This window comes from Cervus canadensis, chromosome 3 (assembly GCF_019320065.1).
Source record: "Cervus canadensis isolate Bull #8, Minnesota chromosome 3, ASM1932006v1, whole genome shotgun sequence".
NCBI lineage: Eukaryota > Metazoa > Chordata > Mammalia > Artiodactyla > Cervidae > Cervus > Cervus canadensis.
Genome location: NC_057388.1, coordinates 32667843 through 32678615, shown reverse-complemented (window position 1 = coordinate 32678615; position 10773 = coordinate 32667843). Strand labels below are relative to the sequence as shown.

Below are 10773 nucleotides of genomic sequence, written 5' to 3'. Positions count from 1 at the left end.
TCATGATATGTGCAACTGAATTTTGGTAAATGTATAGTCATATAACTCACCCACAATTTAGATAGAGAAATGTTCTCTTATCTGAAATAATTACATACTTGGTGCTGCTTTACCATCTACTTCTCTACCAACTCCTAGCCCCAGGCAATCATGATCTATGTTCTCTTAGTTTGATTGAATACAGTTGGATATAGATAGTTGGGTATAAAGTTAGGAGCATTAGTTCTTTGTCATATGGTGTGTGTGTTTGTATATTTAATTTACATAATATGCAATGTGTTTTATGTATATATATATATATATATATTTATATATACATCTTAGTATGTAATACTATACTCCCAACTGATTATAACATTGTATATTTTAACCAACAATGCATGAAAATTCCAGTTGTTTCACATTCTTACCAATGCTTAGTATTGTAAATATTTTAAATTTTATTTTAAAAGCATATTTTTGTGTGTTTATTTCCCTGGTCTTTTTGTTCTTGTATTTCCCTGAAGACTACAGGTATTTGCATATTTTTGTGTGCTTGTTTATCATTATGTACTTTATTGTGTCAAGTGTTTTTTGATTCAGGTTCTTTGCCACTTTGTTTGTTTCTTAGTGAGTTGATTATATTTTTGAGTTGTATGAGTTCTTTTATATTCTTCATATAATCTCTGTCAGATATTATTCCAACAGATTTACAGTTGGAATATTTAATTCATTAATATTTATCATAATATTTACTTAAAATTTTGTGTTTTCTACATTTTTATTGTTTTCTATAGTCCCTCTGCATTTTGTTTTTTTCTTCCTATTGATTAATTTTTGGAATATTTCAATATTTTTTAGAATTCAGCTTTATTTTTCCTATTGGCTCTATTACTATACTTTTTTGCATTATTTTTAGTAATTGCTTAGGTACTACAGTATACAACCTTAAGTTTCCATGGTCCATGTCCAATGAATATTCTATAACTTTATATAAAATATATAAATCTAGTAAATATTTAAATCTCTCTCTATATATATCTAGTTTATCTCTGTGTGTTTTTTCTCCTGGAAATATGTTTATTTTATTTTGGTTCTATGTATAACCAATAACTTCAAATTATATTCTGGACATTATGAATAATAACTTTTGGAAATTGTAATTTTCTCTGATGAGTTCTCTTATTTGTTTCAAATTTTTTCTCTGATAAGTTTTCTTATCTGTTTGTTAGCTGGCAATTATCTTTGCTGCACTCAAATTGCATAATCGGTCACTTGAGCAGCAGCTCCGACATCAAGTTCACATTTCATGCTCTTCCTGAGCTGCTTTGGGCCTGTTCCATGTATCCATGATTCAAGAATCATTCCAAAATGGGAACAGAGTTTGAGACTGCATTTCTGTTTTGTTTCCATTTTGAGATTCTCCCACTCTTTTTAGTGGTTGTAGTTTCCCTGAGTCAATTTTCTGGATCCTCTTGTCAGAAGGTATGCAATTTTTTTTAAAACTACACTTGATTTACAGTATATATTAGTTTCAGGTGTACAACATACTATTTCAAACTTTAATAGATAATACACCATACAAAGTTATTAAAAAATATTGACTATATTCCCTGTGCTGTACATTATATCCCTGTGACTTATTTATTTTATAACTATCAGTTTGTACCTCTTAATCCCTTTTACTGATTTCCTTTCTCTGCCACCTTTCTTCCCTCTGACAACCACTAGTTTATTCTCTGTGAGTCTGTTTCTGTTTTATTCTATTTTTTCATTTCTTTGCTTTTAGGATTCCACATATAAGTGAATACATATAGTATTTGTCTTTCTTAGTTTGACTTATTTCACTGAACATAATACCCTCTAGGTCTATCCATGTTGTTGCAAATGACGAGATTTTATTCTTTTTCTATGACTGAGAAGCATTCTTTTATTCACACACACAAACATGTATACATACATAACACATCTTTTTTATCCATTTAGTCATCAGTGGGCACGGTATTTTTGTTCTCTTCAGACTGATACACAGTGATGGGATTACTGGATCTCATGGTATTTCTATTTTTAATTTTTTGAAGAACCTTCATATTGCTTTCTACAGTGGTTGTACAAATTTATACTGTTTCTTTTCTTGATACCCTCACTGACACTTGTAATTTAGTTTCTTTTTAATGAGAGCCATTAGGACATGAGTAAATGTATATTTCATTGTGGTTTTGACTACCATTTTTCTTCTTACTTTTTATGAAGGCTTTATGTATACATTTTCAATGTTAATTTTGTTATTTATTCAATTAATATTTATACAAGAACTGGTAAGAAAGCTCCATAAGCACATCCTGGAATGGCTTTACTCTTTGGTAGAAATGTGCCAGGGAGAAAAATAAATTAGAGGCAGAGAGATTAGCTTTCTTTCTTTTGTGCTTTAAGTCATAGGGATCTTTGTTAAGGAAGGGGATTTCAAAAGCCTTTGAATAAGAGAGGAGTGACATGACTGAATAACAGAAATGTCGAGCAGGATTTCCTAAAAGCTGTGAGTGGGATAATTGGGGTGATGGAAATATGTGATAAATGAGTGCAGTCTCTCAGTGTGGTTATATTTTGCCTCAAATAAATGTAAAGTGGAAATTAAATTCTGACCAGGTTTTAGGGATACCATTACTTCTGTTTTGTTATTCTGCAAAGGTGTAGAAGACCTTCTTGCCTGCCTGCCTGCTAAGTCGCTTCAGTCATGTCCAACTCTTTGTGACCCTATGGACTGTAGCCTGACAGGCTTCTTTGTCCATGGGATTCCCCAGGGAGGAATACTAGAGTGCGTTGCCATGCTGTTCTCCAAGAAGACCTTCTTATGCAACTGCAAAACTGAAAAAGTCTACACTTGCCCTGTCTATACATTGACTTTTTTTTAAACTTTTTTTTTTTTTTGTCAATTAACATTGTTGTGATGGTTTCACATGAACAGCAAAGTGACTTAGCCATACATATCCATGTATCCATTCTCCCACAGACTCCTCTCCCATCCAGGCTGCCACCTAACATTGAGCAGAGTTCATACAGTAAGTCCTTGTTGGTTATCCATTTGAAGTGTTGCGGTGTATATATGTTGATCCCAAACTCCCTGATTGGGATTTTTCTGATGATTAGTGATGTTGAATATGTTTTCTTCTGCTTATTGACCATCTGCCTTTCCTCTTTGGAGAAATGTCTTTTTCTATTTTTACTATTTTATTTTTAAATTTTTACCTTCTTAAGGAGTTGACTTAGTTTACTGTAAATTTGAAAATAAAACATAAAATAATTGCAATCTACTATATAATTTGACCCAAATAATGGTAATATCAATTTTAAGAACTAAACCAGTTTGGGCATTTTGAAACCCCTTCCCTAGTAGCTCAGCTGGTAAAGAATCTGCCTGCAATGCAGGAGACCTTGGTTCAATCCCTGGGTTGGGAAGATCTCCTGGAGAGGGGAATGGCTACTCACTCCACTATACTGACCTGGAGAATTCCATGGACTCTATAGTCCATGGGGTCGCAAATAGTCGGAAAGGACTGAACAACTTTCACTTTCACTTTGATTCACATCACATGTATAGTACCCTGTATATCTTTGTGTGTGTGCTCAGTTGCCCAGCCCTGTCTGACTCTTTGTGACCCCTGACTCTGTCTGTGGGTTTCTCCTGGCAAGAATACTGGAGTGAGTTTCATTCCCTTCTCCAGGGAACCTTCCTGACCCAGGGATCAAACCCGTCCCGGATTGGCAGGTGGATTCTTCACCACTGAACCACCTGGGAAGCGCAGGATAGCTATTCTTGGAATGAGTGGCTCAAGAATCCACCTGCTAAGCAGGAGACACAAGATACTTCTTGATAGCAAACATGTTCCTTAATGTGAGTTAACAGTAGATTATTAATTGGGAAATATATAACCTCAACATCCTAACTGATGCACTTTTGATTATTGTGGTTCGTGTACACAAAACTGCACTAATGTAGATTGAACCCAAGATTCTACCTTGTGAGACGTAATTGAGTTCTATTAGCAGGAGACTGATTTATTATATTTGTTTCTAGTAAATCAGTCATGTCTATGGTATTATGGAATCGAGGGAAGAGAACCACATACGTTTCTCCCTGCTAGTAGAAATGTTTCAGTCCTCACCAAAAATTTTCCTTACTTGAAATGCTGGCATTCTGTTTATAAAAGGAACCATCGCGCTGCAGACTTCTGGTGCAGTACAGTCCATGGGGTGGCAGAGTTGGACGTGACTGAACAACTGAGCACATACACACACATTTATCTTATAATATCCAGAAAATATGTAAGAAACAATGTTGTATTACTAGCTTTCAAAATGTGGAGTATATAAAACAGCTGCCTGAGGCACACCAATAAGTCCACTGTGAATACCAGCCTGTCACCACACCTAGGCCACATCTCCTACAGGCCTGCTTCATCTGTCATTGCTAATACAGTTCATTTTCAAAAGAAATAAAACAGAGAAGACCATGCTCCTGAATACATTTTTCCTGTTTAAAAGCCTCATGTATTCCCATTATTATTTTAAGTAATTAACTCACAGTATCAGGCTCAAAGAGCAATTTAAATGTTTTCTCTAATGCTGTGGTATCTCTGGAATGTAGGTGATAAAAAATGTCCACATTCTAGATAAATCTTTGAACAACTCCTTGAAATAAGCTTATTCTTGTTGAAGAGAGCTGTCATTTCTCTCTCATCTCTTGATGAGTGGGATTTGGGAGGTCTCCTTTCAAATGAACTCATGATGGCTAAGTTTGTTGCTAAGATGGTCTGCGTTTACTGACTTCAGAGCATATGTTCCACAGTGTCTGCCTCTCTAAAGCACTGACAGATCTGCAATTACAAGTGAGTTTTAAAATTCAGAATATCCCATCACGCTTAATAAGATTTTCACCATTGAGGTCAAAATATTCAAAAAGGGCAATGTAAAGATGCAACCTGTGCAGCTGTAGATTTACTGACATGGAAGCATTTAATTTCAACCTTGGGTCTTGAAATAGATTTATGTCAGGTTATTGGAGGAGTTGTAAAGAATTGTGGATTATGATTCCAGAAGCTTTCATAGAGATACTTTTCACAAGAGTGTATGTTTTGATTAAGCATCATTACTTTGGTTATTGACTTCAAAAATAAGTGCACTTACTTCCCAACTTATGTTAGGAAGGCAACCATAGCCCTGATACCACAACTTGATTAAAGATGCTAGTAATAAGCTGATATGCCTCAACTATAAATGTTAAAATCCTTAAGAAAATACTTACCTGGCAGGGGAGATACCATGATCACGAAGGTGGTTTTCCCAGGGCGAGGCTTATCCATTGCACTCCGGATGTGCTGACCCCTGCGATTTCCCCAAATGTGGGAAACTCGACTGCATAATTTGTGGTAGTGGGGGACTGCGTTCGCGCTTTCCCCTGATCTTAAAAAAAAAAAAAAAAAAAAAAAAAAAAATCCTTAAGAAAATATGACACAAATTGGATTGGGCAATATATAAAGTGGATATATCATTACCAAGTGGTATTATTTCTAAATGCACTGAAAATCAAAATAATAACCCTCATTTAAAAATTTAAAGAAATGACCATTTATAATCTCAATAGTTAAAGAAACAGTATATCTTTATAATATAAAATTTATTAAGACAATCTTAAAATAGAAAGTAACCCCCTCACTCTAATAAAAGGTATATATGAAAAAAATCTTTCCGTAACAATGATGGAAGTTCGAAATATTCTTTTCGTAGAGTATAAAACAATGCAAAGGTATTTTTTCTACTTGCCATTAGGTAAGAATTAGAAATTAAGAATTAGAAAGGTCACAAAGACTACATAAGGAATATTTATTTTTCTGTATATTCTAGCTTTGGAAATTGATTTTAAAATTCACTTTAATAGTAGCATGAATAAATATCTGATGAATAAGAATGACTGTCATGCAAGATGAGTAAGATCTCTATACTGACTCCTATAAAACTTTGTAAAAATAAACTAAAGACATAAATAAAAGCATAAACAAGTCATACTCATGGATTGTAAAACTCTATATTATTGATGTGTCTATTCTCTCCAAATTGATCCATCGATTCAACTCTAACCCGTATTAAAATTTCAGTAGGTTCCTTTAAGGTAGTAGAGAATGTGGTTTGAAAATTCATATGGAGGTAAAAATAATCTGGAGTAGACACAATCATGAAAAAAATTTGTATATATTTATAAGTATATAGTGTAATTATAAATTGCAGTACTTGAATTCAAGGCTTACTATAAAGTTATAGTTCTGAGACATTGTGATATTGAAATATTGGTAAGAAAATACATCAGTTTAACACAATAGAGTTCAGTAATAAACCTACATATAGAGAGTCAAATTTTTCATAAGATGTTAGGAAAAATTCAGTGGAGAAAATACTGTTTAGCAAATGATGCTGGAACAAAAATATATTCATGTAGATAAAAATGACTATTATTGTCTCTCAAAATTAGCTTGAGGTAGATTATTGATCTAAACATAAAACTCAAAACCATAGAACTAGAAGAAACACAAGCAAATATCTTCATAACTTTAGGTTAATTTTAGATTAAGTCTGAGGACACAAAAATCACAAACCATAAAAGAAGTGATGTACTGGAACTTATTAAAATTAAAATATGTTTTGATCATCAAAAGATGATATTAGGAAAATGAGTAGACAAAGGACACGATGGAAAAATATTTAATTATGCGTATTAGACAAAGAACTTGTATACATAAAATGTTTCCATTAATTAATAATAAAAAAGTTTAAGTGTCTCCAAAATAGCCAAAAAATTTGGACTTTACAGAGAATATAAATGGTCACTAAGCCTACGGAAAGATGTTCAGCTTCGTTAGTCACCGGGGAGATGCATATTAAAAATCACAGTGCAGTACCACTTCAAACCCAGCAGAGTGACAAATAAAGATTTCTGACAACACCAGTCTTGGTGAGAATTCAAGTAATGCTCATACCTTGCTAGTGGAAATGTAAACTTGTCAAGTACTCTGAAGAACTGCCTGAAAGTTTCTTACAAAATTGATTATACATTTACCATATAACTCAGTTATTCAACTTTTGTTTTTCACCCAAAGGGGATAAAAATGTACCTATACAAAATATTGTAAAATAAAGTCCATAGTAGCTTTATTCAGAATAGCCAAATATTAGAAACTAGTCAAACAACAGAAGAAAAAATAAACAACCTATGGGATAGCCATACCGTCTAATATACTCTGAAGTTAAAAAAATAAACAAGCTGCAGAACAGTAAAACAATAAGGAGAATCTCAAAACACTATATAGGCAGATAAAGCCAAATACAAAGGATTGCAGAGTGATTTCATTTATCTAAATCCAGATACAGGAGAAAACTAACCTATGATTAGAGTGATTGTGACAATGACATAAGAGGACTTTCTAGGGTCTTGGTGGTGTTGCTATTTTGATTGAGGTATTAGTTTCAGATGCATGCATTTAGCAAAACTCATTGAACTGAACTACTAGGAAATGTACATTTAATTACAGGCTAATTATATGTGAAAAAATAGCATATCGTCTAGAATATAGATATTCTATCTTGGGGAACTGAACTATCCAACACTGTCTATAAGTAAAATAGTCACCACTTCTATATTGAATTTGTGTTTATGTTATAAAAGAATCCCTTAAATGCTGCATTTCCTTTGTAAGTACTTTATTATGAAATATTGTTTTCTTAACTTTCTTATTTCTCTTTGTGATACATGTTCATGTAAAAGGTGAATTCAAGAAACATAAAACTTAAGAATCCATATTACAAATCAGAAAACAAAGGCAAGCAAATAAAAAAACTCCACCATTAATCTTTTGTTGAATAACTTTCCAAATATATTAGGAAATTTCAAGACCAAATCCAGATAAAAATGTATTGCATCATAAAAAAAAAAAACACAAAAGAACAAAATGAATTGATTGAACCAACCATTTGCTGGAATGAGGATGTGTAATTGGAGGTAAATTTTAAATGGATAAAGGTGTTATCTAACAGCTAGTGTTTTGGCAAGCTTCCTTTATGATTAGTGGTTCCCTGGGGCATTATAAACTGTAGTGTATAACTTCTTTAAACCCTATCCTGTCTTAATATCACTTTCTTACATTAATTCCTTATCTGTTGAAATTTTCCAGGGACACTTCTGTGATCACTTTAGGGCCCTCTCTTGATGAAGTCATCCACAATTACAGAGTTAACAACCCTCTTACACTGAGAGTCCATAAATGTCTATTTCAAATCTAAATCATTTTCTGAGATTTGGAGGCAGCCTTTTAATGTTCACAGGTATTAAAGAGTCAACATGTTCAAGATCAAGACAACTGTCTCCTTCCCCACACTTGCTAACTAACCTACCATTTGCCATAAAATACGTTAAATAGACACTTTGCTGTACATGGCATAAACTAAAGAATCTTGTCAATTTTTCTGTTTCTTAACATTTTAACATCCACATGTCAAATTATGTTCACTTTATTTCCAAAATTTGTCATAAAATTTCTTATTCTCTATTGTTACTGACACTATATTTTTTTAAATTCTCAAATTTCTTTTGCTGTTGTTTGTCAGTACCCTGATAGTGTCTTTTTCTCTTATGCATCTTCTAATTGGCTATCATGAAAATCCCCCTGTAATAGTAATCTTATAAGATCATTTCCTGCTGACATCACATTACTAACATTCTTCCATTTAGGCTATTCCTACATATTCTGAGTTTCAGAGCATGTGTCATTTTCTCAAAGGAGCTATCATTTATATGCTTCTTTGATTTTGCAGCATCATTTAACATATCATATAAAAGCACTTAAAATTCCCAATAAATTTTTGTCTGTCTTTGCTTCTTGACATTGACCTCAATCATGACAGGAAATTTTTCCTATTTCTTTATACTTAGCAACTAACCTTGGACTTGTGTACAGTAAGTGTTCAATAAATATCTTTGAATGAAAATCGTACATGTATTTTGAAGAGTAAGCATAAATCTATTTAAACACAAAAATTTTTAATATAACTAGATAATTTCAGTATTGGTTTTTAATCCATTCATCATTTCAACAAATGTTTAATCAGTAAGTCTTTGTAACACACAGGGTGCTTGGTGCTGTGCATTTGTGATAAATTAGGCAAGATTCCTATTTTTAAAAGTTTCATTCCAAAAGTGAAAGATCCTTGTAAATAACAAGGGTTATCAACAAAAAGCTGTTGACTATTCTTGAATTATAATATAGAAAATTGGTTCTAGAGTGGGGAGGGAGATTGTTGGAATAATCTTCACATTTGAAGTTTATCTTCAGTAATGAGTCAAGTAAAAAGAGTGTACCAATTTCTAGAGAAGATTTTTGATATAAAAGTAGTAGCTTTGACAAAGTCATGCAGGTGTGAAACATCTTGACATTTACAGAATGTTTATAGGGCCTCAGGATCCCTAGAGTAGGGAATAGAATACAAGTTTCTACAAGAAATGAATTTGGCAAAGACAACTAGTTTTTTTCAGGATCCTGTATGCTATGCTAAGAATAATGATGGAGGGATAAAGAAGTCAAACTGGGAGAAAAGAAAGCATGAAATGTAAGATAAGGAACAGGGAAGCAGGTAATGCAATGCAGAAGCCAGAACTGTAACTGGAGCCCGGGAGACGTTAGAAAGACAGAAAAGAGGTAAGATGAGTGCAAGTGTGGGACGTGTCAGACACAGAGACAAAATAGCCAAAGAAGGATTGATGCATAGGGTCAGAATAAAGTCAGTTTCAGATATTATGCAGACTCTTAATAATTCTGGCTGTCTTCTCTATTTTAAGCATTTACTGCACTGTTATCTGGACATGGTGAAATGTGCTATGTTGTTGGACAGGCTGCTGTTTGTATTATTCCTGTTCTAAAATAGAAGTCTGTCACGGAGTTTTTCATAAAAGAAACCTACTCTAAGACATCCATCCATTTTACATAATCATTGGCAATTAGCATGTTCAGTTCAGTTCAGTTCAGTGCTCAGTCGTGTCCAACTCTTTGCGACCCCATGGACTGCAGCACGCCAGGTCTCCCTATCCATCACCGACTTCCAGTTTACTCAAACTCATGTCCACTGAGTCAGTGATGCCATCCAACCATCTCATCCTCTGTCATCCCCTTCTCCTCCCGCCTTCAATCTTTGCCAGCATTGGGGTCTTTTCCAAAGAGTCAGTTCTTCACATCAGGTGGCCAAAGTATTGGCGTTTCAACTTCAGCCATCAGTCCTTCCAGTGAATATTCATGACTGATTTTCTTTAGGATGAACTGGTTGGATCTCTTGCAGTCCAAGGGACTCTCAAGAGTCTCTTCCAAAAGCATCAATTCTTCAGTGCTCAACCTTCTTTATAGTCCAACTCTCACATCCATACATGACCACTGGAAAAACCATAGCTTTGACTAGACGGACCTTTGTTGGCAAAGTAATGTCTTTTTTTTTTTTTAATATGCTGTCTATGTTGGTCAGTGGATGAGTTTAATTCCTGTTTCTTAAAAAATAGATTTTCCAACCTTTTATTTAGAAAACTTTCTAATTGATAGGAAAACTGGTAAAATAGTAGAATCAACATTCATTATGTACTAGTCACCTAAAATCATCAATTGTTAACATTCTGTAAGGTTTACCTAAAAACTTCATATCATTTTCCTAACAGTAAGGAACTTCCACAGTATACCAATGCCATTGTCATAGAAAGGAGGACTCCTT

General features: G+C 33.6%; 1 non-coding gene across 1 annotated transcript; it reads left to right on the top strand.

Annotated features, from left to right (window-relative positions):
* The first annotated feature begins 5273 nt into the window (after positions 1 to 5273).
* LOC122439071 lies at positions 5274 to 5437 on the top strand. Its single transcript, XR_006268807.1, has one exon. It is a non-coding gene; the product is annotated as a U1 spliceosomal RNA (small nuclear RNA).
* The last annotated feature ends 5336 nt before the right edge of the window (positions 5438 to 10773 follow it).